The following is a 27,910-nucleotide window of genomic DNA, read 5'->3' as shown; positions in this document are numbered from 1 at the left end:
TACTGGTTGCAATTATTCGTTTTATACGATGGAAAAACTGTTGTATTTATATCGTATTTTATGCTTCTGGCGTTTACTTCCAAGGACCTAACAATTCGATCTGGTGGAGCATCGCCTTAGAGTGAAGCCTAGGTTGCTCGGAATGTAGAAATGACCATAACTTTCACACTGGTTGCAATTATTCGTTTTATACGATGGAAACGCAGTTGTATTTATATTGTATTTTATGCCTCTGGCGTTGACTTCTAAGGCCGTAGCTATTAGATGTGGTGGAGGAACGCCCTAGAGTGACGCCTAGGGTGCTCGGAACGTAGAAATGACAATTACTTTGACACTGGTTGCAATTATTCGTTTTATACGATGGAAAAGCTGTTGTATTTATATCGTTTTTTATGCTTCTGGCGTTGACTTCTTAGGCCGTAACTATTCGGTCTGGTGGAGCAACGCCCTAGGGTGAAGCCTAGGTTGCTCGGAAAGTAGCAATGACCATAAGTTTCATACTGGTTGCAATTATTCGTTTTATACGATGGAAAAGCTGTTGTATTTATATTGTATTTTATGCTTCTGGAGTTGACTTCTAAGGCACTTACTATTCGATCTGGTGGAGCAACGCCCTAGAGTGAAGCCTAGCTTGCCCGGAACGTAGAATTGGCCATCACTTTCAAACTGGTCGCAATTATTCCTCGTATATGATGGAAACACTGTTGTATTTTTATTGCATTTTATGCTTCGGGCGTTGACCTCTATGACCCTAACTATTCAATCTGTTGGAGCAACGCCCTAGGGTGAAGCCTAGGTTGCTCGGAAAGTAGAAATGACCATAAGTTTCATACTGGTTGCAATTATTCGTTTTATACGATGGAAAAACTGTTGTATTTATATTGTATTTTATGCTTCTGGCGTCGACTTCTAAGGCACTAACTATTCGATCTGGTGGAGAAATGCCCTAGAGTGAAGCCTAGGTTGCCCGGAACGTAGAATTGGCCATCACTTTCAAACTGGTTGCAATTATTCGTTTATACGATGGGAAAACTGTTGTATTTATATTGTATTATATGCTTCTGGCGTTGACTTCTTAGGCCGTAACTATTCGGTCTGGTGGAGCAACGCCCTGGAGTGAAACCTAGGTTGCCCGGAACGTAGAATTGGCTGTCACTTTCAAACTGGTTGCAATTATTCCTGTTATACGATGGAAACACTGTTGTATTTTTATTGCATTTTATGCTTCGGGCGTTGACTTCTAAGGCCCTAACTATTCAATCTGTTGGTGCAACGCCCTAGGGTGAAGCCTAGGTTGTTCGGAAAGTAGAAATGACCGTAAGTTTCATACTGGTTGCAATTATTCGTTTTATACGATGGAAAAGCTGTTGTATTTATATTGTATTTTATGCTTCTGGCGTTGACTTCTAAGGCACTAACTATTCGATCTGGTGGAGCAACGCCCTAGAGTGAAGCCTAGGTTGCCCGGAACGTAGACATGACCATAACTTCCACACTGGTTGCAATTATTCGTTTTATACGATGGAAAAGCTGTTCTATTTATATCGTATTTTATGCTTCTGGCGTTGACTTCTAAGGCCCTGACTATTCAATTTGTTGGTGCAACGCCCAAGGGTGAAGCCTATGTTGCCCCGAAAGTAGAAATGACGTTAACTTTCATCCTGGTTGCAATTATTCGTTTTATATGATGGAAAAACTGTTGTATTTATATAGTGTTTTATGCTTCTGGCGTTGACTTCTTAGGCCCTAACTATTGCATCTGGTGGAACAACGCCCTAGAGTGAAGCCTAGGTTGCCCGGAACGTAGAAATGACCATAACTTCCACACTGGTTGCAATTATTCGTTTTATACGATGGAACAGCTGTTGTATTTATATCGTATTTTATGATTCTGGCGTTGAACTCTTAGGCCCTAACTATTCCATCTGGTGGATCAACGCCCTCGGGTGAAGCCTAGGTTGCGCGTAACGTAGAAATGACCATAACTTTCACACTGGAAGCAATTATTCGTTTTATACGATGGAAAAACTGTTGTACTTATATCGTATTTTATGCTTCTGGCGTTGACTTCTAAGGCCCTAACTATTCGATCTGGTGGCGCAACGCCCTAGAGTGAAGCCTAGGTTGCCCGGAACGTAGAAATGACCATAACTTTCACACTGGTTGCAATTATTAGATTTATACGATGGAAAAGCTGTGGCATCTTTTATGTATTTTATTCATCTGGGGTTGACTTCTAAGGCCGTTACTATTAGATGTGGCGGAGCAACGCCCTAGGGTGACGCCTAAGTTCCCCGGAACGTAGAAATGACCATTACCTTCACACTGGTTGCAATTATTCGTTTTATACGATGGAAAAACTGTTCTATTTATTTTGTATTTCATGCTTCGGGCGTTGACTTCTAAGGCCCTAACTATTAAATCTGTTGGTGCAACGCCCAAGGTGAAGCCTATGTTGCCCGGAAGGTAGAAATGACGTTAACTTTCATACTGGTTGCAATTATTCGTTTTATACGATGGAAAAGCTGTTTTATTTATTTTGTGTTTTATGCTTCGGGCATTGACTTCTAAGGCCCTAACTATTCGATCTGGTGGGGCAACGCCCTAGAGTGAAGCCTAGGTTGACCGGAAAGTAGAAATGACCATAAATTTCATCCTGGTTGCAATTATTCGCTTTATATGATGGAAAAACTGTTCTATTTATTTTGTATTTTATGCTTCGGCGTTGACTTCTAAGGCCCTAACTATTCAATCTGTTGGTGCAACGCCCAAGGGTGAAGCCTATGTTGCCCGGAAAGTAGAAATGACGTTAACTTTTATACTGGTTGTAATTATTCGTTTTATACGATGGAAAAACTGTTTTATTTATTTTGTATTTTATGATTCGGGCGTTGACTTCTAAGGCCCTAACTATTCGATCTGGTGGCATAACGCCCTAGAGTGAAGCCTAGGTTGCCCGGAACGTAGAAATGACCATAACTTTCACCCTGGTTGCAATTATTCGTTTTATATGATGGAAAAACTGTTGTATTTATATAGTGTTTTATGCTTCTGGCGTTGACTTCTTAGGCCCTAACTATTGCATCTGGTGGAACAACGCCCTAGAGTGAAGCCTAGGTTGTCCGGAACGTAGAAATGACCATAACTTCCACACTGGTTGCAATTATTCGTTTTATACGATGGAAAAGCTGTTGTATTTATACCGTATTTTATGATTCTGGCGTTGAACTCTTAGGCCCTAACTATTCCATCTGGTGGATCAACGACCTCGGGTGAAGCCTAGGTTGCGCGTAACGTAGAAATGACCATAACTTTCACACTGGTAGCAATTATTCGTTTTATACGATGGAAAAACTGTTGTATTTATATCGTATTTTATGCCTCTGGCGTTGACTTCTAAGGCCCTAACTATTCGATCTGGTGGCGCAACGCCCTAGAGTGAAGCCTAGGTTGCCCGGAACGTAGAAATGACCATAACTTTCACACTGGTTGCAATTATTAGTTTTATACGATGGAAAAGCTGTGGCATCCTTTATGTATTTTATTCATCTGGGGTTGACTTCTAAGGCCGTTGCTATTAGATGTGGTGGAGCAACGACCTAGGGTGACGCCTAAGTTCCCCGGAACGTAGAAATGACCATTACCTTCACACTGGTTGCAATTATTCGTTTTATACGATGGAAAAACTGTTCTATTTATTTTGTATTTCATGCTTCGGGCGTTGACTTCTAAGGACCTAATTATTAAATCTGTTGGTGCAACGCCCAAGGTGAAGCCTATGTTGCCCGGAAGGTAGAAATGACGTTAACTTTCATACTGGTTGCAATTATTCGTTTTATGCGATGGAAAAGCTGTTTTATTTATTTTGTGTTTTATGCTTCGGGCGTTGACTTCTAAGGCCCTAACTATTCGATCTGGTGGGGCAACGCCCTAGAGTGAAGACTAGGTTGCCCGGAAAGTAGAAATGACCATAAATTTCATCCTGGTTGCAATTATTCGTTTTATATGATGGAAAAACTGTTGTATTTATATAGTGTTTTATGCTTCTGGCGTTGACTTCTTAGGCCTTAACTATTCCATCTGGTGGAACAACGCCTTAGGGTGAAGCCTAGGTTGCCCGCAAAGTAGAAATGACGTTAACTTTCATACTGGTTGCAATTACTCGTTTTATACGATGGAAAAGCTGTTTTATGTATTTTGTATTTTATGCTTCGGGCGTTGACTTCTTAGGCCCTAACTATTCAATCTGTTGGTGCAACGCCCAAGGGTGAAGCCTATGTTGCCCGGAAAGTAGAAATGACGTTAACTGTCATACTGGTTGCAATTATTCGTTTTATACGATGGAAAAACAGTTTTATTTATTTTGTATTTTATGCTTCGGGCGTTGACTTCTAAGGCCCTAACTATTCGATCTGGTGGCGCAACGCCCTAGGGTGAAGCCTAGGTTGCCCGGAAAGTTGAAATGACCATAACTTTCACCCTGGTTGCAATTATTCGTTTTATATGATGGAAAAACTGTTGTATTTATATAGTGTTTTATGCTTCTGGCGTTGACTTCTTAGGCCCTAACTATTCCATCTGGTGGAACAACGCCCTAGAGTGAAGCCTAGGTTGCCCGGAACGTAGAAATGACCATAACTTCCACACTGGTTGCAATTATTCGTTTTATACGATGGAAAAGCTGTTGTATTTATATCGTATTTTATGCTTCTGGCGTTGACTTCTAAGGCCCTAACTATTCGATCTGGTGGGGCAACGCCCTAGAGTGAAGCCTATGTTGCCCCGAAAGTAGAAATGACGTTAACTTTCATACTGGTTGCAATTATTCTTTTTATACGATGGAAAACTGTTTTATTTATTTTGTATTTTATGCTTCTGGCGTTGACTTCTAAGGCCCTAACTATTCGATCTGGTGGCGCCACGCCCTAGAGTGAAGCCTATGTTGCCCGGAACGTAGAAATGACCATAACTTCCACACTGGTTGCAATTATTCGTTTTATACGATGGAAAAGCTGTTGTATTTATATAGTGCTTTATGCTTCTGGCGTTGACTTCTTAGGCCCTAACTATTCCATCTGGTGGAACAACGCCCTAGGGTGAATCCTAGGTTGCCTGGAACGTAGAAATGACCATCACTTTCACACGGGTTGCAGTTATTCCTGTTATAGGATGGAAAGACAGTGGCATCTTTATTGTATTTTAAGCTTCGGGCATTGACTTCTAAGGCCCTAGCTATTCAATCTGTTGGAGCAACGCCCTAGGGTGAAGCCTAGGTTGCCCGGAAAGTAGAAATGACAATAACTTTCATCCTGGTTGCTATCATTCGTTTTATATGATGGAATAACTGTTGTATTCATATAGTGTTTTATGCTTCTGGCGTTGACTTCTTAGGCCCTAACTATTCCATCTGGTGGAAAAACGCCCTTGGGTGAAGCCTCGGTTGCGCGGAACGTAGCAATGACCATAACTTTCACACTGGTAGCAATTATTCGTTTCATACGATGGAAAAACTGTTCTATTTATTTTGTATTTTATGCTTCGGGCGTTGACTTCTAAGGCCCTAGCTATTCGATCTGGTCGAGCAACGCCCTAGAGTGAAGCCTAGGTTGCACGGAACGTAGAAATGACCATAACTTCCACACTGCTTGCAATTATTCGTTTTATACGATGGAAAAGCTGTTGTATATATATCGTATTTTATGCTTCTGGCGTTGACTTCTTAGGCCCTAACTATTCCATCTGGTGGAACAGCGTCCTAGGGTGAAGCCTAGGTTGCGCGGAACGTAGAAGTGACCATAAATTTCACTCTGGTAGCAATTATTCGTTTTATACGATGGAAAAACTGTTTTATTTATTTTGTATTTTATGCTTCTGGCGTTGACTTCTAAGGCCCTAACTACTCGATCTGGTGGCGCAACGCCCTAGAGTGAAGCCTAGGTTGCCCGGAACGTAGAAATGACCATAACTTTCACACTGGTTGCAATTATTAGATTTTTACGATGGAAAAGCTGTGGCATCTTTTATGTATTTTATTCATCTGGGGTTGACTTCTAAGGCCGTTACTATTAGATGTGGTGGAGCAACGCCCTAGGGTGACGCCTAAGTTCCCCGGAACGTAGAAATGACCATTACCTTCACACTGGTTGCAATTATTCGTTTTATACGATGGAAAAACTGTTCTATTTATTTTGTATTTCATGCTTCGGGCGTTGACTTCTAAGGCCCTAACTATTAAATCTGTTGGTGCAACGCCCAAGGTGAAGCCTATGTTGCCCGGAAGGTAGAAATGACGTTAACTTTCATACTGGTTGCAATTATTCGTTTTATGCGATGGAAAAGCTGCTTTATTTATTTTGTGTTTTATGCTTCGGGCATTGACTTCTAAGGCCCTAACTATTCGATCTGGTGCGGCAACGCCCTAGAGTGAAGCCTAGGTTGCCCGGAAAGTAGAAATGACCATAAATTTCATCCTGGTTGCAATTATTCGCTTTATATGATGGAAAAACTGTTGTATTTATATAGTGTTTTATGCTTCTGGCGTTGACTTCTTAGGCCCTAACTATTCCATCTGGTGGAACAACGCCCTAGGGTGAAGCCTAGGTTGCCTGGAACGTAGAAATGACCATCCCTTTCACACGGGTTGCAATTATTCCTGTTATAGGATGGAAAGGCTGTTGTATTTTTATTGTATTTTATACTTCAGGCGTTGACTTCTAAGGCCCTAGCTATTCGATCTGGTCGAGCAACGCCCTAGAGTGAAGCCTAGGTTGCCCGGAACGTAGACATGACCATAACTTCCACACTGGTTGCAATTATTCGTTTTATAGGATGGAAAAGCTATTCTATTTATATCGTATTTTATGCTTCTGGCGTTGACTTCTAAGGGCCTAACTATTCAATCTGTTGCTGCAACGCCCAAGGGTGAAGCCTATGTTGCCCCGAAAGTAGAAATGACGTTAACTTTCATACTGGTTGCAATTATTCGTTTTATACGATGGAAAACCTGTTTTATTTATTTTGCATTTTATGCTTCGGGCGTTGACTTCTAAGGCCCTAACTATTCGATCTGGTGGAGCAACGCCCTCGGGTGAAGCCTAGGATGCGCGTAACGTAGAAATGACCATAACTTTCACACTGGTAGCAATTATTCGTTTTATACGATGGAAAAACTGTTTTATTTATTTTGTATTTTATGCTTCTGGCGTTGACTTCTAAGGCCCTAACTATTCGATCCGGTGGAGCAACGCCCTAGAGTGAAGCCTAGGTTGCCCGGAACGGCGAAATGACCATAACTTTCACACCGGTAGCAATTATTCTTTTTATACGTTGGAAAAACTGTTCTATTTATTTTGTATTTTATGCTTCGGGCGTTGACTGCTATGGCCCTAACTATTCAATCTGTTGGTGCAACGCCCTAGGGTGACGCCTAAGTTGCCCGGAACGTAGAAATGACCATTACCTTCACACTGGTTGCAATTATTGGTTTTATGCGATGGAAAAGCTGTTTTATTTATTTTGTGTTTTATGCTTCGGGCGTTGACTTCTAAGGCCCTAACTATTCGATCTGTTGGTGCAACGCCCTAGAGTGAAGCCTAGGTAGCCCGGAACGTAGAAATGACCATGACTTTCACACTGTTTGCAGTTATTCCTGTTATACGATGGAAAAACTTTTGCATCTTTATTGTACTTTGTGCTTCTGGCGTTGACTTCTAAGGCCCTAACTATTCAATCTGTTGGTGCAACGCCCTATGGTCAAGCCTAGGTAGCCCGGAAAGTAGAAATGACGTTAACTTTCATGCTGGTTTCAATTATTCGTTTTATACGATGGAAAAACTTCTGTATTTATATTGTATTTTATGCTTCGGGCATTGACTTCTAAGGCCCTAGCTATTCAATCTGTTGTAGCAACGCCCTAGGGTGAAGCCTAGGTTGCCCGGAAAGTAGAAATGACATTAACATTCATCCTGGTTGCAATTATTCGTTTTATATGGCGGAAAAGCTGTTGTATTTATATAGTGTTTTATGCTTCTGGCGTTGACTTCTTAGGCCCTAACTATTCCATCTGGTGGAACAACGCCGTTGGGTGAAGCCTCGGTTGCGCGGAACGTAGAAGTGACCATAAATTTCACTCTGGTAGCAATTATTCGTTTTATACGATGGAAAAACTGTTTTATTTATTTTGTATTTTATGCTTCTGGCGTTGACTTCTACGGCCCTAACTATTCGATCTCGTGGAGCAATGCCCTAGAGTGAAGCCTAGGTTGCCCGGAACGGAGAAATCACCATAAATTTCACACCGGTAGCAATTATTCGTTTTATACGATGGAAAAAGTGTTCTGTTTATTTTGTATTTTATGCTTCGGGCGTTGACTTCTAAGGCCCTAACTATTCAATCTGTAGGTGCAACGCCCTAGGGTGAAGCCTAGGTTGCCCGGAAAGTAGGAATGACGATAACTTTCATACTGGTTGCAATTATTCGTTTTATACGATGGAAAAACTGTTGTATTTATATTGTATTTTATGCTTCGGCCATTGACTTCTAAGGCCCTAACTATTCAATCTGTTGGAGCAACGCCCCAGGGTGAAACCTAGGTTGCCCGGAAAGTAGAAATGACAATTACTTTCATCCTGGTTGCAATTATCCGTTTTATATGTTGGAAAAGCTGTTGTATTTATATAGCGTTTTAAGCTTCTGGCGTTGACTTCTTAGGGACTAACTATTCTATCTGGTGGAACTACGCCCTAGGGTGAATCCTAGGTTGCCTGGAACGTAGAAATGACCATCACTTTCACACGGGTTGCAGTTATTCCTGTTATAGGATGGAAAGACTGTTGCATTTTTATTGTATTTTATACTTCAGGCGTTGACTTCTAAGGCCCTAGCTATTCGATCGGGGTCGAGCAACGCCCTAGAGTGAAGCCTAGGTTGCCGGGAACGTAGAAATGACCATAACTTCCACTCTGGTTGCAATTATTCGTTTTATACGATGGAAAAGCTGTTGTATTTATATCGTATTTTATGCTTCTGGCGTTGACTTCTAAGCGCCTAGCCATTCGATCTGGTGGAGCAACGCCCTAGAGTGAAGCCTAGGTTGCGCGGAACGTAGAAATGACCATAACGTTCACACTGGTAGCAATTATTCGTTTTGTACGATGGAAAAACTGTTTTATTTATTCTGTATTTTATGCTTCTGGCGTTGACTTCTAAGGCCCTAACTATTCGATCTGGTGGAGCAACGCCCTAGAGTGAAGCCTGGGTTGCCCGCAACGGAGAAATGACCATAACTTTCACACCGGTAGCAATTATTCGTTTTATACGATGGAAAAACTGTTCTATTTATTTTGTATTTTATGCTTCGGGCGTTGACTTCTAAGGCCCTAACTAATCAATCTGTTGGTGCAACGCCCTAGAGTGAAGCCTAGGTTGCCCGGAACGTAGAAATGACCATAACTTTCACACTGGTTACTATCATTCGTTTTATACGATGGAAAAACTGTTGTATTTATATCGTATTTTATGCTTCTGGCGTTGACTTCTTAGGCCCTAACTATTCCATCTGGTGGAACAACGCCCTTGGGTGAAGCCTAGGTTGCGCGGAACGTAGAAATGACCATTACTTTCACAATGTTTGCAATTATTCATTTTATACGATGGAAAAGCTTTTGTTCTTATATTGTATTTTATTCTTCTGCCGTTGGCTTCTTAGGCCCTAACTATTCGATCTGGTGGAACAACGCCCTAGAGTGAAGACTTGGTTGCCCGGAACATGGAAATGACCATTACTTTAACACTGTTTGCAGTTATTCCTGTTATACGATGGAAAAACCTTTGCATCTTTATTGTATTTTATGCTTCTGGCGTTGACTTCTAAGGCCCGAACTATTCGATCTGGTGGAGCAATGCCCTAGAGTGAAGCCTAGGCTGCCCGGAACGGAGAAATCACCATAACTTTCACACCGGTAGCAATTATTCGTTTTATACGATGGAAAAACTGTTCTGTTTATTTTGTATTTTATGCTTCGGGCGTTGACTCTCTAAGGCCCTAACTATTCAATCTGTTGGTGCAACGCCCTAGGGTGAAGCCTAGGTTGCCCGGAAAGTAGGAACGACGTTAACTTTCTTACTGGTTGCAATTATTCGTTTTATACGATGGAAAAACTGTTGTATTTATATTGTATTTATATGCTTCGGGCATTGACTTCTAAGGCCCTAGCTATTCAATCTGTTGTAGCAACGCCCTAGTGTGAAGCCTAGGTTGCCCGGAAAGTAGAAATGACATTAACATTCATCCTGGTTGCAATTATTCGTTTTATATGGCGGAAAAGCTGTTGTATTTATATAGTGTTTTATGCTTCTGGCGTTGACTTCTTAGGCCCTAACTATTCCATCTGGTGGAACAACGTCCTTGGGTGAAGCCTCGGTTGCGCGGAACGTAGCAATGACCATAACTTTCACACTGGTAGCAATTATTCGTTTCATACGATGGAAAAACTGTTCTATTTATTTTGTATTTTATGCTTCGGGCGTTGACTTCTAAGGCCCTAGCTATTCGATCTGGTCGAGCAACGCCCTAGAGTGAAGCCTAGGTTGTACGGAACGTAGAAATGACCATAACTTCCGCACTGCTTGCAATTATTCGTTTTATACGATGGAAAAGCTGTTGTATATATATCGTATTTTATGCTTCTGGCGTTGACTTCTTAGGCCCTAACTATTCCATCTGGTGGAACAGCGTCCTAGGGTGAAGCCTAGGTTGCGCGGAACGTAGAAGTGACCATAAATTTCACTCTGGTAGCAATTATTCGTTTTATACGATGGAAAAACTGTTTTATTTATTTTGTATTTTATGCTTCTGGCGTTGACTTCTACGGCCCTAACTATTCGATCTGGTGGAGCAATGCCCTAGAGTGAAGCCTAGGTTGCCCGGAACGGAGAAATCACCATAAATTTCACACCGGTAGCAATTATTCGTTTTATACGATGGAAAAACTGTTCTGTTTATTTTGTATTTTATGCTTCGGGCGTTGACTTCTAAGGCCCTAACTATTCAATCTGTTGGTGCAACGCCCTAGGGTGAAGCCTAGGTTGCCCGGAAAGTAGGAACGACGTTAACTTTCTTACTGGTTGCAATTATTCGTTTTATACGATGGAAAAACTGTTGTATTTATATTGTATTTTATGCTTCGGCCATTGACTTCTAAGGCCCTAACTATTCAATCTGTTGGAGCAACGCCCCAGGGTGAAACCTAGGTTGCCCGGAAAGTAGAAATGACAATTACTTTCATCCTGGTTGCAATTATCCGTTTTATATGTTGGAAAAGCTGTTGTATTTATATAGCGTTTTAAGCTTCTGGCGTTGACTTCTTAGGGACTAACTATTCTATCTGGTGGAACTACGCCCTAGGGTGAATCCTAGGTTGCCTGGAACGTAGAAATGACCATCACTTTCACACGGGTTGCAGTTATTCCTGTTATAGGATGGAAAGACTGTTGCATTTTTATTGTATTTTATACTTCAGGCGTTGACTTCTAAGGCCCTAGCTATTCGATCGGGGTCGAGCAACGCCCTAGAGTGAAGCCTAGGTTGCCGGGAACGTAGAAATGACCATAACTTCCACTCTGGTTGCAATTATTCGTTTTATACGATGGAAAAGCTGTTGTATTTATATCGTATTTTATGCTTCTGGCGTTGACTTCTAAGCGCCTAGCCATTCGATCTGGTGGAGCAACGCCCTAGAGTGAAGCCTAGGTTGCGCGGAACGTAGAAATGACCATAACGTTCACACTGGTAGCAATTATTCGTTTTGTACGATGGAAAAACTGTTTTATTTATTCTGTATTTTATGCTTCTGGCGTTGACTTCTAAGGCCCTAACTATTCGATCTGGTGGAGCAACGCCCTAGAGTGAAGCCTGGGTTGCCCGCAACGGAGAAATGACCATAACTTTCACACCGGTAGCAATTATTCGTTTTATACGATGGAAAAACTGTTCTATTTATTTTGTATTTTATGCTTCGGGCGTTGACTTCTAAGGCCCTAACTAATCAATCTGTTGGTGCAACGCCCTAGAGTGAAGCCTAGGTTGCCCGGAACGTAGAAATGACCATAACTTTCACACTGGTTACTATCATTCGTTTTATACGATGGAAAAACTGTTGTATTTATATCGTATTTTATGCTTCTGGCGTTGACTTCTTAGGCCCTAACTATTCCATCTGGTGGAACAACGCCCTTGGGTGAAGCCTAGGTTGCGCGGAACGTAGAAATGACCATTACTTTCACAATGTTTGCAATTATTCATTTTATACGATGGAAAAGCTTTTGTTCTTATATTGTATTTTATTCTTCTGCCGTTGGCTTCTTAGGCCCTAACTATTCGATCTGGTGGAACAACGCCCTAGAGTGAAGACTTGGTTGCCCGGAACATGGAAATGACCATTACTTTAACACTGTTTGCAGTTATTCCTGTTATACGATGGAAAAACCTTTGCATCTTTATTGTATTTTATGCTTCTGGCGTTGACTTCTAAGGCCCGAACTATTCGATCTGGTGGAGCAATGCCCTAGAGTGAAGCCTAGGCTGCCCGGAACGGAGAAATCACCATAACTTTCACACCGGTAGCAATTATTCGTTTTATACGATGGAAAAACTGTTCTGTTTATTTTGTATTTTATGCTTCGGGCGTTGACTCTCTAAGGCCCTAACTATTCAATCTGTTGGTGCAACGCCCTAGGGTGAAGCCTAGGTTGCCCGGAAAGTAGGAACGACGTTAACTTTCTTACTGGTTGCAATTATTCGTTTTATACGATGGAAAAACTGTTGTATTTATATTGTATTTATATGCTTCGGGCATTGACTTCTAAGGCCCTAGCTATTCAATCTGTTGTAGCAACGCCCTAGTGTGAAGCCTAGGTTGCCCGGAAAGTAGAAATGACATTAACATTCATCCTGGTTGCAATTATTCGTTTTATATGGCGGAAAAGCTGTTGTATTTATATAGTGTTTTATGCTTCTGGCGTTGACTTCTTAGGCCCTAACTATTCCATCTGGTGGAACAACGTCCTTGGGTGAAGCCTCGGTTGCGCGGAACGTAGCAATGACCATAACTTTCACACTGGTAGCAATTATTCGTTTCATACGATGGAAAAACTGTTCTATTTATTTTGTATTTTATGCTTCGGGCGTTGACTTCTAAGGCCCTAGCTATTCGATCTGGTCGAGCAACGCCCTAGAGTGAAGCCTAGGTTGTACGGAACGTAGAAATGACCATAACTTCCGCACTGCTTGCAATTATTCGTTTTATACGATGGAAAAGCTGTTGTATATATATCGTATTTTATGCTTCTGGCGTTGACTTCTTAGGCCCTAACTATTCCATCTGGTGGAACAGCGTCCTAGGGTGAAGCCTAGGTTGCGCGGAACGTAGAAGTGACCATAAATTTCACTCTGGTAGCAATTATTCGTTTTATACGATGGAAAAACTGTTTTATTTATTTTGTATTTTATGCTTCTGGCGTTGACTTCTACGGCCCTAACTATTCGATCTGGTGGAGCAATGCCCTAGAGTGAAGCCTAGGTTGCCCGGAACGGAGAAATCACCATAAATTTCACACCGGTAGCAATTATTCGTTTTATACGATGGAAAAACTGTTCTGTTTATTTTGTATTTTATGCTTCGGGCGTTGACTTCTAAGGCCCTAACTATTCAATCTGTTGGTGCAACGCCCTAGGGTGAAGCCTAGGTTGCCCGGAAAGTAGGAACGACGTTAACTTTCTTACTGGTTGCAATTATTCGTTTTATACGATGGAAAAACTGTTGTATTTATATTGTATTTATATGCTTCGGGCATTGACTTCTAAGGCCCTAACTATTCAATCTGTTGGAGCAACGCCCCAGTGTGAAACCTAGGTTGCCCGGAAAGTAGAAATGACCATAACTTTCATCCTGGTTGCAATTATCCGTTTTATATGTTGGAAAAGCTGTTGTATTTATATAGTGTTTTATGCTTCTGGCGTTGACTTCTTAGGCCCTAACTATTCCATCTGGTGGAACAACGCCCTAGGGTGAATCCTAGGTTGCCTGGAACGTAGAAATGACCATCACTTTCACACGGGTTGCAGTTATTCCTGTTATAGGATGGAAACACAGTTGCATTTTTATTGTATTTTATACTTCAGGCGTTGACTTTTAAGGCCCTAGCTATTCGATCTGGTGGGGCACCGCCCTAGATTGAAGCCTAGGTTGCCCGGAACGTAGAAAAAACCATTACCTTCACACTGGTTGCAATTATTCGTTTTATACGATGGAAAAACTGTTCTATTTATTTTGTATTTTATGCTTCGGGCGTTGACTTCTAAGGGCCTAACTATTCAATCTGTTGGTGCAACGCCCAAGGGTGAAGCCTATGTTGCCCCGAAAGTAGAAATGACGTTAACTTTCATACTGGTTGCAATTATTCGTTTTATACGATGGAAAAACTGTTTTATTTATTTCGTATTTTATGCTTCGGGCGTTGACTTCTAAGGCCCTAACTATTCGATCTGGTGGAGCAACGCCCTAGAGTGAAGCCTAGGTTGCCCGGAACGTAGAAATGACCATAACTTCCACACTGGTTGCAATTATTCGTTTTATACGATGGAAAAACTGTTCTATTTATTTTGTATTTTATGCTTCGGGCGTTGACTTCTGAGGCCGTTGCTATTCGGTGTGGTGGAAGAACGCCATAGAGTGAAGCCTAGGTAGCCCGGAACTTAGAAATGACCATAACTTTCACACTGTTTGCAGTTATTCCTGTTATACGATGGAAAAACTTTTGCATCTTTATTGTATTTTATGCTTCGGGCATTGACTTCTAAGGCCCTAGCTATTCAATCTGTTGGAGCAACGCCCTAGGGTGAAGCCTAGGTTGCCCGGAAAGTAGAAAGGACAATAACTTTCATCCTGGTTGCAATTATTCGTTTTATATGATGGAAAAACTGTTGTATTTATATAGTGTTTTATGCTTCTGGCGTTGACTTCTTAGGCCCTAACTATTGCATCTGGTGGAACAACGCCCTAGGGTGACGCCTAAGTTGCCCGGAACGTAGAAATGACCATTACCTTCACACTGGTTGCAATTATTCGTATTATACGAAGGAAAAACTGTTCTATTTATTTTGTATTTTATGCTTCGGGCGTTGACTTCTAAGGCCCCAGCTATTCGATCTGGTCGACCAACGCCCTAGGGTGAAGCCTAGGTTGCACGGAACGTAGAAATGACCATAACTTCCACACTGCTTGCAATTATTCGTTTTATACGATGGAAAAGCTGTTGTATATTTATCGTATTTTATGCTTCTGGCGTTGACTTCTTAGGCCCTAACTATTCCATCTGGTGGAACAGCGTCCTAGGGTGAAGCCTAGGTTGCGCGGAACGTAGAAGTGACCATAGACTTCACTCTGGTAGCAATTATTCGTTTTATATGTTGGAAAAGCTGTTGTATTTATATAGCGTTTTAAGCTTCTGGCGTTGACTTCTTAGGGCCTAACTATTCTATCTGGTGGAACTACGCCCTAGGGTGAATCCTAGGTTGCCTGGAACGTAGAAATGACCATCACTTTCACACGGGTTGCAGTTATTCCTGTTATAGGATGGAAAGACTGTTGCATTTTTATTGTATTTTATACTTCAGGCGTTGACTTCTAAGGCCCTAGCTATTCGATCTGGTCGAGCAACGCCCTAGAGTGAAGCCTAGGTTGCCCGGAAAGTAGAAATGACCATAAATTTCATCCTGGTTGCAATTATTCGCTTTATATGATGGAAAAACTGTTGTATTTATATAGTGTTTTATGCTTCTGGCGTTGACTTCTTAGGCCCTAACTATTCCATCTGGTGGAACAACGCCCTAGGGTGAAGCCTAGGTTGCCCGGAACGTAGAAATGACCATAACTTCCACACTGGTTGCAATTATTCGTTTTATACGATGGAAAAACTGTATTATTTATTTTGTATTTTATGCTTCGGGCGTTGATTTCTAAGGCCCTAACTATTCGATCTGGTGCCGCAACGCCCTAGAGTGAAGCCGAGGTTGGCCGGAACGTAGAAATGACCATAACTTTCACACTGTTTGCAGTTATTCCTGTTATACGATGGAAAAACTTTTGCATCTTTATTGTATTTTATGCTTCGGGCATTGACTTCTAAGGCCCTAGCTATTCAATCTGTTGGAGCAACGCCCTAGGGTGAAGCCTAGGTTGCCCGGAAAGTAGAAAGGACAATAACTTCCACACTGGTTGCAATTATTCGTTTTATACGATGGAAAAACTGTTCTATTTATTTTGTATTTTATGCTTCGGGCGTTGACTTCTGAGGCCGTTGCTATTCGGTGTGGTGGAAGAACGCCATAGAGTGAAGCCTAGGTAGCCCGGAACTTAGAAATGACCATAACTTTCACACTGTTTGCAGTTATTCCTGTTATACGATGGAAAAACTTTTGCATCTTTATTGTATTTTATGCTTCGGGCATTGACTTCTAAGGCCCTAGCTATTCAATCTGTTGGAGCAACGCCCTAGGGTGAAGCCTAGGTTGCCCGGAAAGTAGAAAGGACAATAACTTTCATCCTGGTTGCAATTATTCGTTTTATATGATGGAAAAACTGTTGTATTTATATAGTGTTTTATGCTTCTGGCGTTGACTTCTTAGGCCCTAACTATTGCATCTGGTGGAACAACGCCCTAGGGTGACGCCTAAGTTGCCCGGAACGTAGAAATGACCATTACCTTCACACTGGTTGCAATTATTCGTATTATACGAAGGAAAAACTGTTCTATTTATTTTGTATTTTATGCTTCGGGCGTTGACTTCTAAGGCCCCAGCTATTCGATCTGGTCGACCAACGCCCTAGGGTGAAGCCTAGGTTGCACGGAACGTAGAAATGACCATAACTTCCACACTGCTTGCAATTATTCGTTTTATACGATGGAAAAGCTGTTGTATATTTATCGTATTTTATGCTTCTGGCGTTGACTTCTTAGGCCCTAACTATTCCATCTGGTGGAACAGCGTCCTAGGGTGAAGCCTAGGTTGCGCGGAACGTAGAAGTGACCATAGACTTCACTCTGGTAGCAATTATTCGTTTTATATGTTGGAAAAGCTGTTGTATTTATATAGCGTTTTAAGCTTCTGGCGTTGACTTCTTAGGGCCTAACTATTCTATCTGGTGGAACTACGCCCTAGGGTGAATCCTAGGTTGCCTGGAACGTAGAAATGACCATCACTTTCACACGGGTTGCAGTTATTCCTGTTATAGGATGGAAAGACTGTTGCATTTTTATTGTATTTTATACTTCAGGCGTTGACTTCTAAGGCCCTAGCTATTCGATCTGGTCGAGCAACGCCCTAGAGTGAAGCCTAGGTTGCCCGGAAAGTAGAAATGACCATAAATTTCATCCTGGTTGCAATTATTCGCTTTATATGATGGAAAAACTGTTGTATTTATATAGTGTTTTATGCTTCTGGCGTTGACTTCTTAGGCCCTAACTATTCCATCTGGTGGAACAACGCCCTAGGGTGAAGCCTAGGTTGCCCGGAACGTAGAAATGACCATAACTTCCACACTGGTTGCAATTATTCGTTTTATACGATGGAAAAACTGTATTATTTATTTTGTATTTTATGCTTCGGGCGTTGATTTCTAAGGCCCTAACTATTCGATCTGGTGCCGCAACGCCCTAGAGTGAAGCCGAGGTTGGCCGGAACGTAGAAATGACCATAACTTTCACACTGTTTGCAGTTATTCCTGTTATACGATGGAAAAATTTTTGCATCTTTATTGTACTTTATGCTTCTGGCGTTGGCTTCTAAGGTCCTAACTATTCAATCTGTTGGTGCAACGCTCTAGGGTGAAACCTAGGTAGCCCGGAAAGTAGAAATGATGTTAACTTTCATACTGGTTTCAATTATTCGTTTTATACGATGGAAAAACTGTTGTATTTATATTGTATTTTATGCTTCGGGCATTGACTTCTAAGGCCCTAGCTACTCAATCTGTTGGAGCAACGCCCTAGGGTGAAGCCTAGGTTGCCCGGAAAGTAGAAATGACAATAACTTTCATCCTGGTTGCAATTATTCGTTTTATATGATGGAAAAACTGTGGTATTTATATAGTGTTTTATGCTTCTGGCGTTGACTTCTTAGGCCCTAACTATTGCATCTGGTGGAACAACGCCCTAGAGTGAAGCCTAGGTTGTCCGGAACGTAGAAATGACCATAACTTCCACACTGGTTGCAATTATTCGTTTTATACGATGGAAAAGCTGTTGTATTTATATCGTATTTTATGATTCTGGCGTTGAACTCTTAGGCCCTAACTATTCCATCTGGTGGATCAACGCCCTCGGGTGAAGCCTAGGTTGCGCGTAACGTAGAAATGACCATAACTTTCGAACTGGTAGCAATTATTCGTTTTATACGATGGAAAAACTGTTGTATTTATATCGTATTTTATGCTTCTGGCGTTGACTTCTAAGGCCCTAACTATTCGATCTGGTGTCGCAACGCCCTAGAGTGAAGCCTAGGTTGCCCGGAACGTAGAAATGACCATAACTTTCACACTGGTTGCAATTATTAGTTTTATACGATGGAAAAGCTGTGGCATCCTTTATGTATTTTATTCATCTGGGGTTGACTTCTAAGGCCGTTGCTATTAGATGTGGTGGAGCAACGACCTAGGGTGACGCCTAAGTTCCCCGGAACGTAGAAATGACCATTACCTTCACACTGGTTGCAATTATTCGTTTTATACGATGGAAAAACTGTTCTATTTATTTTGTATTTCATGCTTCGGGCGTTGACTTCTAATGCCCTAATTATTAAATCTGTTGGTGCAACGCCCAAGGTGAAGCCTATGTTGCCCGGAAGGTAGAAATGACGTTAACTTTCATACTGGTTGCAATTATTCGTTTTATGCGATGGAAAAGCTGTTTTATTTATTTTGTGTTTTATGCTACGGGCGTTGACTTCTAAGGCCCTAACTATTCGATCTGGTGGGGCAACGCCCTAGAGTGAAGACTAGGTTGCCCGGAAAGTAGAAATGACCATAAATTTCATCCTGGTTGCAATTATTCGTTTTATATGATGGAAAAACTGTTGTATTTATATAGTGTTTTATGCTTCTGGCGTTGACTTCTTAGGCCTTAACTATTCCATCTGGTGGAACAACGCCTTAGGGTGAAGCCTAGGTTGCCCGCAAAGTAGAAATGACGTTAACTTTCATACTGGTTGCAATTATTCGTTTTATACGATGGAAAAGCTGTTTTATGTATTTTGTATTTTATGCTTCGGGCTTTGACTTCTTAGGCCCTAACTATTCAATCTGTTGGTGCAACGCCCAAGGGTGAAGCCTATGTTGCCCGGAAAGTAGAAATGACGTTAACTGTCATACTGGTTGCAATTATTCGTTTTATACGATGGAAAAACTGTTCTATTTATTTTGTATTTTATGCTTCGGGCGTTGACTTCTAAGGGCCTAACTATTCAATCTGTTGGTGCAACGCCCAAGGGTGAAGCCTATGTTGCCCCGAAAGTAGAAATGACGTTAACTTTCATACTGGTTGCAATTATTCGTTTTATACGATGGAAAAACTGTTTTATTTATTTTGTATTTTATGCTTCGGGCGTTGACTTCTAAGGCCCTAACTATTCGATCTGGTGGAGCAACGCCCTAGAGTGAAGCCTAGGTTGCCCGGAACGTAGAAATGACCATAACTTCCACACTGGTTGCAATTATTCGTTTTATACGATGGAAAAACTGTTCTATTTATTTTGTATTTTATGCTTCGGGCGTTGACTTCTGAGGCCGTTGCTATTCGATGTGGTGGAAGAACGCCATAGAGTGAAGCCTAGGTAGCCCGGAACTTAGAAATGACCATAACTTTCACACTGTTTGCAGTTATTCCTGTTATACGATGGAAAAACTTTTGCATCTTTATTGTATTTTATGCTTCGGGCATTGACTTCTAAGGCCCTAGCTATTCAATCTGTTGGAGCAACGCCCTAGGGTGAAGCCTAGGTTGCCCGGAAAGTAGAATGGACAATAACTTTCATCCTGGTTGCAATTATTCGTTTTATATGATGGAAAAACTGTTGTATTTATATAGTGTTTTATGCTTCTGGCGTTGACTTCTTAGGCCCTAACTATTGCATCTGGTGGAACAACGCCCTAGGGTGACGCCTAAGTTGCCCGGAACGTAGAAATGACCATTACCTTCACACTGGTTGCAATTATTCGTATTATACGATGGAAAAACTGTTCTATTTATTTTGTATTTTATGCTTCGGGCGTTGACTTCTAAGGCCCCAGCTATTCGATCTGGTCGAGCAACGCCCTAGGGTGAAGCCTAGGTTGCACGGAACGTAGAAATGACCATAACTTCCACACTGCTTGCAATTATTCGTTTTATACGATGGAAAAGCTGTTGTATATTTATCGTATTTTATGCTTCTGGCGTTGACTTCTTAGGCCCTAACTATTCCATCTGGTGGAACAGCGTCCTAGGGTGAAGCCTAGGTTGCGCGGAACGTAGAAGTGACCATAGACTTCACTCTGGTAGCAATTATTCGTTTTATATGTTGGAAAAGCTGTTGTATTTATATAGCGTTTTAAGCTTCTGGCGTTGACTTCTTAGGGCCTAACTATTCTATCTGGTGGAACTACGCCCTAGGGTGAATCCTAGGTTGCCTGGAACGTAGAAATGACCATCACTTTCACACGGGTTGCAGTTATTCCTGTTATAGGATGGAAAGACTGTTGCATTTTTATTGTATTTTATACTTCAGGCGTTGACTTCTAAGGCCCTAGCTATTCGATCTGGTCGAGCAACGCCCTAGAGTGAAGCCTAGGTTGCCCGGAAAGTAGAAATGACCATAAATTTCATCCTGGTTGCAATTATTCGCTTTATATGATGGAAAAACTGTTGTATTTATATAGTGTTTTATGCTTCTGGCGTTGACTTCTTAGGCCCTAACTATTCCATCTGGTGGAACAACGCCCTAGGGTGAAGCCTAGGTTGCCCGGAACGTAGAAATGACCATAACTTCCACACTGGTTGCAATTATTCGTTTTATACGATGGAAAAACTGTATTATTTATTTTGTATTTTATGCTTCGGGCGTTGATTTCTAAGGCCCTAACTATTCGATCTGGTGCCGCAACGCCCTAGAGTGAAGCCGAGGTTGGCCGGAACGTAGAAATGACCATAACTTTCATACTGTTTGCAGTTATTCCTGTTATACGATGGAAAAACTTTTGCATCTTTATTGTACTTTATGCTTCTGGCGTTGGCTTCTAAGGTCCTAACTATTCAATCTGTTGGTGCAACGCTCTAGGGTGAAACCTAGGTAGCCCGGAAAGTAGAAATGACGTTAACTTTCATACTGGTTTCAATTATTCGTTTTATACGATGGAAAAACTGTTGTATTTATATTGTATTTTATGCTTCGGGCATTGACTTCTAAGGCCCTAGCTACTCAATCTGTTGGAGCAACGCCCTAGGGTGAAGCCTAGGTTGCCCGGAAAGTAGAAATGACAATACCTTTCATCCTGGTTGCAATTATTCGTTTTATATGATGGAAAAACTGTGGTATTTATATAGTGTTTTATGCTTCTGGCGTTGACTTCTTAGGCCCTAACTATTGCATCTGGTGGAACAACGCCCTAGAGTGAAGCCTAGGTTGTCCGGAACGTAGAAATGACCATAACTTCCACACTGGTTGCAATTATTCGTTTTATACGATGGAAAAGCTGTTGTATTTATATCGTATTTTATGATTCTGGCGTTGAACTCTTAGGCCCTAACTATTCCATCTGGTGGATCAACGCCCTCGGGTGAAGCCTAGGTTGCGCGTAACGTAGAAATGACCATAACTTTCGAACTGGTAGCAATTATTCGTTTTATACGATGGAAAAACTGTTGTATTTATATCGTATTTTATGCTTCTGGCGTTGACTTCTAAGGCCCTAACTATTCGATCTGGTGTCGCAACGCCCTAGAGTGAAGCCTAGGTTGCCCGGAACGTAGAAATGACCATAACTTTCACACTGGTTGCAATTATTAGTTTTATACGATGGAAAAGCTGTGGCATCCTTTATGTATTTTATTCATCTGGGGTTGACTTCTAAGGCCGTTGCTATTAGATGTGGTGGAGCAACGACCTAGGGTGACGCCTAAGTTCCCCGGAACGTAGAAATGACCATTACCTTCACACTGGTTGCAATTATTCGTTTTATACGATGGAAAAACTGTTCTATTTATTTTGTATTTCATGCTTCGGGCGTTGACTTCTAATGCCCTAATTATTAAATCTGTTGGTGCAACGCCCAAGGTGAAGCCTATGTTGCCCGGAAGGTAGAAATGACGTTAACTTTCATACTGGTTGCAATTATTCGTTTTATGCGATGGAAAAGCTGTTTTATTTATTTTGTGTTTTATGCTACGGGCGTTGACTTCTAAGGCCCTAACTATTCGATCTGGTGGGGCAACGCCCTAGAGTGAAGACTAGGTTGCCCGGAAAGTAGAAATGACCATAAATTTCATCCTGGTTGCAATTATTCGTTTTATATGATGGAAAAACTGTTGTATTTATATAGTGTTTTATGCTTCTGGCGTTGACTTCTTAGGCCTTAACTATTCCATCTGGTGGAACAACGCCTTAGGGTGAAGCCTAGGTTGCCCGCAAAGTAGAAATGACGTTAACTTTCATACTGGTTGCAATTATTCGTTTTATACGATGGAAAAGCTGTTTTATGTATTTTGTATTTTATGCTTCGGGCTTTGACTTCTTAGGCCCTAACTATTCAATCTGTTGGTGCAACGCCCAAGGGTGAAGCCTATGTTGCCCGGAAAGTAGAAATGACGTTAACTGTCATACTGGTTGCAATTATTCGTTTTATACGATGGAAAAACAGTTTTATTTATATCGTATTTCATGATTCTGGCGTTGAACTCTTAGGCCCTAACTATTCCATCTGGTGGAGCAAGGCCCTAGAGTGAAGCCTAGGTTGCCCGGAACGGAGAAATTACCATAAATTTCACACCGGTAGCAATTATTCGTTTTATACGATGGAAAAGCTGTTCTATTTATATCGTATTTTATGCTTCTGGCGTTGACTTCTAAGCCCCTAACTATTCAATCTGTTCGTGCAACGCCCTAGGGTGAAGCCTAGGTTGCCCGGAACGTAGAAATGACCATAACTTCCACACTGGATGCAATTATTCGTTTTATACGATGGAAAAACTGTATTATTGATTTTGTATTTTATGCTTCGGGCGTCGATTTCTAAGGTCTTAACTATTCGATCTGGTGCCGCAACGCCCTAGAGTGAAGCCGAGGTTGCCCGGAACGTAGAAATGACCATAACTTTCACACTGTTTGCAGTTATTCCTGTTATACGATGGAAAAACTTTTGCATCTTTATTGTACTTTATGCTTCTGGCGTTGGCTTCTAAGGCCCTAACTATTCAATCTGTTGGTGCAACGCTCTAGGGTGAAGCCTAGGTAGCCCGGAAAGTAGAAATGACGTTAACTTTCATACTGGTTTCAATTATTCGTTTTATACGATGGAAAAACTGTTGTATTTATATTGTATTTTATGTTTCGGGCATTGACTTCTAAGGCCCTAGCTACTCAATCTGTTGGAGCAACGCCCTAGGGTGAAGCCTAGGTTGCCCGGAAAGTAGAAATGACAATAACTTTCATACTGGTTGCAATTATTCGTTTTATATGATGGAAAAACTGTTGTATTTATATAGTGTTTTATGCTTCTGGCGTTGACTTCTTAGGCCCTAACTATTGCATCTGGTGGAACAACGCCCTAGAGTGAAGCCTAGGTTGTCCGGAACGTAGAAATGACCATAACTTCCACACTGGTTGCAATTATTCGTTTTATACGATGGAAAAGCTGTTGTATTTATATCGTATTTTATGATTCTGGCGTTGAACTCTTAGGCCCTAACTATTCCATCTGGTGGATCAACGCCCTCGGGTGAAGCCTAGGTTGCGCGTAACGTAGAAATGACCATAACTTTCACACTGGTAGCAATTATTCGTTTTATACGATGGAAAACTGTTGTATTTATATCGTATTTTATGCTTCAGTCGTAGACTTCTAAGGCCGTAGCTATTCGATATGTTGGAGCACCGGCCTAGAGTGAAGCCTAGGTTGCTCGGAACGTAGAAATGACCACTACTTTCACACTGTTTGCAATTATTCATTTAATACGGTGGAAATGCTGTTGTATTTATATCGTATTTTATGCTTCTGGCGTTGACTTCTAAGGCCCTAACTATTCGATCTGGTGGGGCAACGCCCTAGAGTGAAGCCTAGGTTGCCCGGAAAGTAGAAATGACCATAAATTTCATCCTGGTTGCAATTATTCGTTTTATATGATGGAAAAACTGTTGTATTTATATAGTGTTTTATGCTTCTGGCGTTGACTTCTTAGGCCTTAACTATTCCATCTGGTGGAACAACGCCTTAGGGTGAAGCCTAGGTTGCCCGCAAAGTAGAAATGACGTTAACTTTCATACTGGTTGCAATTATTCGTTTTATACGATGGAAAAGCTGTTTTATGTATTTTGTATTTTATGCTTCGGGCTTTGACTTCTTAGGCCCTAACTATTCAATCTGTTGGTGCAACGCCCAAGGGTGAAGCCTATGTTGCCCGGAAAGTAGAAATGACGTTAACTGTCATACTGGTTGCAATTATTCGTTTTATACGATGGAAAAACTGTTCTATTTATTTTGTATTTTATGCTTCGGGCGTTGACTTCTAAGGGCCTAACTATTCAATCTGTTGGTGCAACGCCCAAGGGTGAAGCCTATGTTGCCCCGAAAGTAGAAATGACGTTAACTTTCATACTGGTTGCAATTATTCGTTTTATACGATGGAAAAACTGTTTTATTTATTTTGTATTTTATGCTTCGGGCGTTGACTTCTAAGGCCCTAACTATTCGATCTGGTGGAGCAACGCCCTAGAGTGAAGCCTAGGTTGCCCGGAACGTAGAAATGACCATAACTTCCACACTGGTTGCAATTATTCGTTTTATACGATGGAAAAACTGTTCTATTTATTTTGTATTTTATGCTTCGGGCGTTGACTTCTGAGGCCGTTGCTATTCGATGTGGTGGAAGAACGCCATAGAGTGAAGCCTAGGTAGCCCGGAACTTAGAAATGACCATAACTTTCACACTGTTTGCAGTTATTCCTGTTATACGATGGAAAAACTTTTGCATCTTTATTGTATTTTATGCTTCGGGCATTGACTTCTAAGGCCCTAGCTATTCAATCTGTTGGAGCAACGCCCTAGGGTGAAGCCTAGGTTGCCCGGAAAGTAGAAAGGACAATAACTTTCATCCTGGTTGCAATTATTCGTTTTATATGATGGAAAAACTGTTGTATTTATATAGTGTTTTATGCTTCTGGCGTTGACTTCTTAGGCCCTAACTATTGCATCTGGTGGAACAACGCCCTAGGGTGACGCCTAAGTTGCCCGGAACGTAGAAATGACCATTACCTTCACACTGGTTGCAATTATTCGTATTATACGATGGAAAAACTGTTCTATTTATTTTGTATTTTATGCTTCGGGCGTTGACTTCTAAGGCCCCAGCTATTCGATCTGGTCGAGCAACGCCCTAGGGTGAAGCCTAGGTTGCACGGAACGTAGAAATGACCATAACTTCCACACTGCTTGCAATTATTCGTTTTATACGATGGAAAAGCTGTTGTATATTTATCGTATTTTATGCTTCTGGCGTTGACTTCTTAGGCCCTAACTATTCCATCTGGTGGAACAGCGTCCTAGGGTGAAGCCTAGGTTGCGCGGAACGTAGAAGTGACCATAGACTTCACTCTGGTAGCAATTATTCGTTTTATATGTTGGAAAAGCTGTTGTATTTATATAGCGTTTTAAGCTTCTGGCGTTGACTTCTTAGGGCCTAACTATTCTATCTGGTGGAACTACGCCCTAGGGTGAATCCTAGGTTGCCTGGAACGTAGAAATGACCATCACTTTCACACGGGTTGCAGTTATTCCTGTTATAGGATGGAAAGACTGTTGCATTTTTATTGTATTTTATACTTCAGGCGTTGACTTCTAAGGCCCTAGCTATTCGATCTGGTCGAGCAACGCCCTAGAGTGAAGCCTAGGTTGCCCGGAAAGTAGAAATGACCATAAATTTCATCCTGGTTGCAATTATTCGCTTTATATGATGGAAAAACTGTTGTATTTATATAGTGTTTTATGCTTCTGGCGTTGACTTCTTAGGCCCTAACTATTCCATCTGGTGGAACAACGCCCTAGGGTGAAGCCTAGGTTGCCCGGAACGTAGAAATGACCATAACTTCCACACTGGTTGCAATTATTCGTTTTATACGATGGAAAAACTGTATTATTTATTTTGTATTTTATGCTTCGGGCGTTGATTTCTAAGGCCCTAACTATTCGATCTGGTGCCGCAACGCCCTAGAGTGAAGCCGAGGTTGGCCGGAACGTAGAAATGACCATAACTTTCACACTGTTTGCAGTTATTCCTGTTATACGATGGAAAAACTTTTGCATCTTTATTGTACTTTATGCTTCTGGCGTTGGCTTCTAAGGTCCTAACTATTCAATCTGTTGGTGCAACGCTCTAGGGTGAAACCTAGGTAGCCCGGAAAGTAGAAATGACGTTAACTTTCATACTGGTTTCAATTATTCGTTTTATACGATGGAAAAACTGTTGTATTTATATTGTATTTTATGCTTCGGGCATTGACTTCTAAGGCCCTAGCTACTCAATCTGTTGGAGCAACGCCCTAGGGTGAAGCCTAGGTTGCCCGGAAAGTAGAAATGACAATACCTTTCATCCTGGTTGCAATTATTCGTTTTATATGATGGAAAAACTGTGGTATTTATATAGTGTTTTATGCTTCTGGCGTTGACTTCTTAGGCCCTAACTATTGCATCTGGTGGAACAACGCCCTAGAGTGAAGCCTAGGTTGTCCGGAACGTAGAAATGACCATAACTTCCACACTGGTTGCAATTATTCGTTTTATACGATGGAAAAGCTGTTGTATTTATATCGTATTTTATGATTCTGGCGTTGAACTCTTAGGCCCTAACTATTCCATCTGGTGGATCAACGCCCTCGGGTGAAGCCTAGGTTGCGCGTAACGTAGAAATGACCATAACTTTCGAACTGGTAGCAATTATTCGTTTTATACGATGGAAAAACTGTTGTATTTATATCGTATTTTATGCTTCTGGCGTTGACTTCTAAGGCCCTAACTATTCGATCTGGTGTCGCAACGCCCTAGAGTGAAGCCTAGGTTGCCCGGAACGTAGAAATGACCATAACTTTCACACTGGTTGCAATTATTAGTTTTATACGATGGAAAAGCTGTGGCATCCTTTATGTATTTTATTCATCTGGGGTTGACTTCTAAGGCCGTTGCTATTAGATGTGGTGGAGCAACGACCTAGGGTGACGCCTAAGTTCCCCGGAACGTAGAAATGACCATTACCTTCACACTGGTTGCAATTATTCGTTTTATACGATGGAAAAACTGTTCTATTTATTTTGTATTTCATGCTTCGGGCGTTGACTTCTAATGCCCTAATTATTAAATCTGTTGGTGCAACGCCCAAGGTGAAGCCTATGTTGCCCGGAAGGTAGAAATGACGTTAACTTTCATACTGGTTGCAATTATTCGTTTTATGCGATGGAAAAGCTGTTTTATTTATTTTGTGTTTTATGCTACGGGCGTTGACTTCTAAGGCCCTAACTATTCGATCTGGTGGGGCAACGCCCTAGAGTGAAGACTAGGTTGCCCGGAAAGTAGAAATGACCATAAATTTCATCCTGGTTGCAATTATTCGTTTTAT

This window comes from Calliopsis andreniformis, unplaced genomic scaffold, assembly GCF_051401765.1.
Source record: "Calliopsis andreniformis isolate RMS-2024a unplaced genomic scaffold, iyCalAndr_principal scaffold0008, whole genome shotgun sequence".
Classification (NCBI taxonomy): Eukaryota; Metazoa; Arthropoda; class Insecta; order Hymenoptera; family Andrenidae; genus Calliopsis; species Calliopsis andreniformis.
This window is presented reverse-complemented; position numbering follows the sequence as displayed.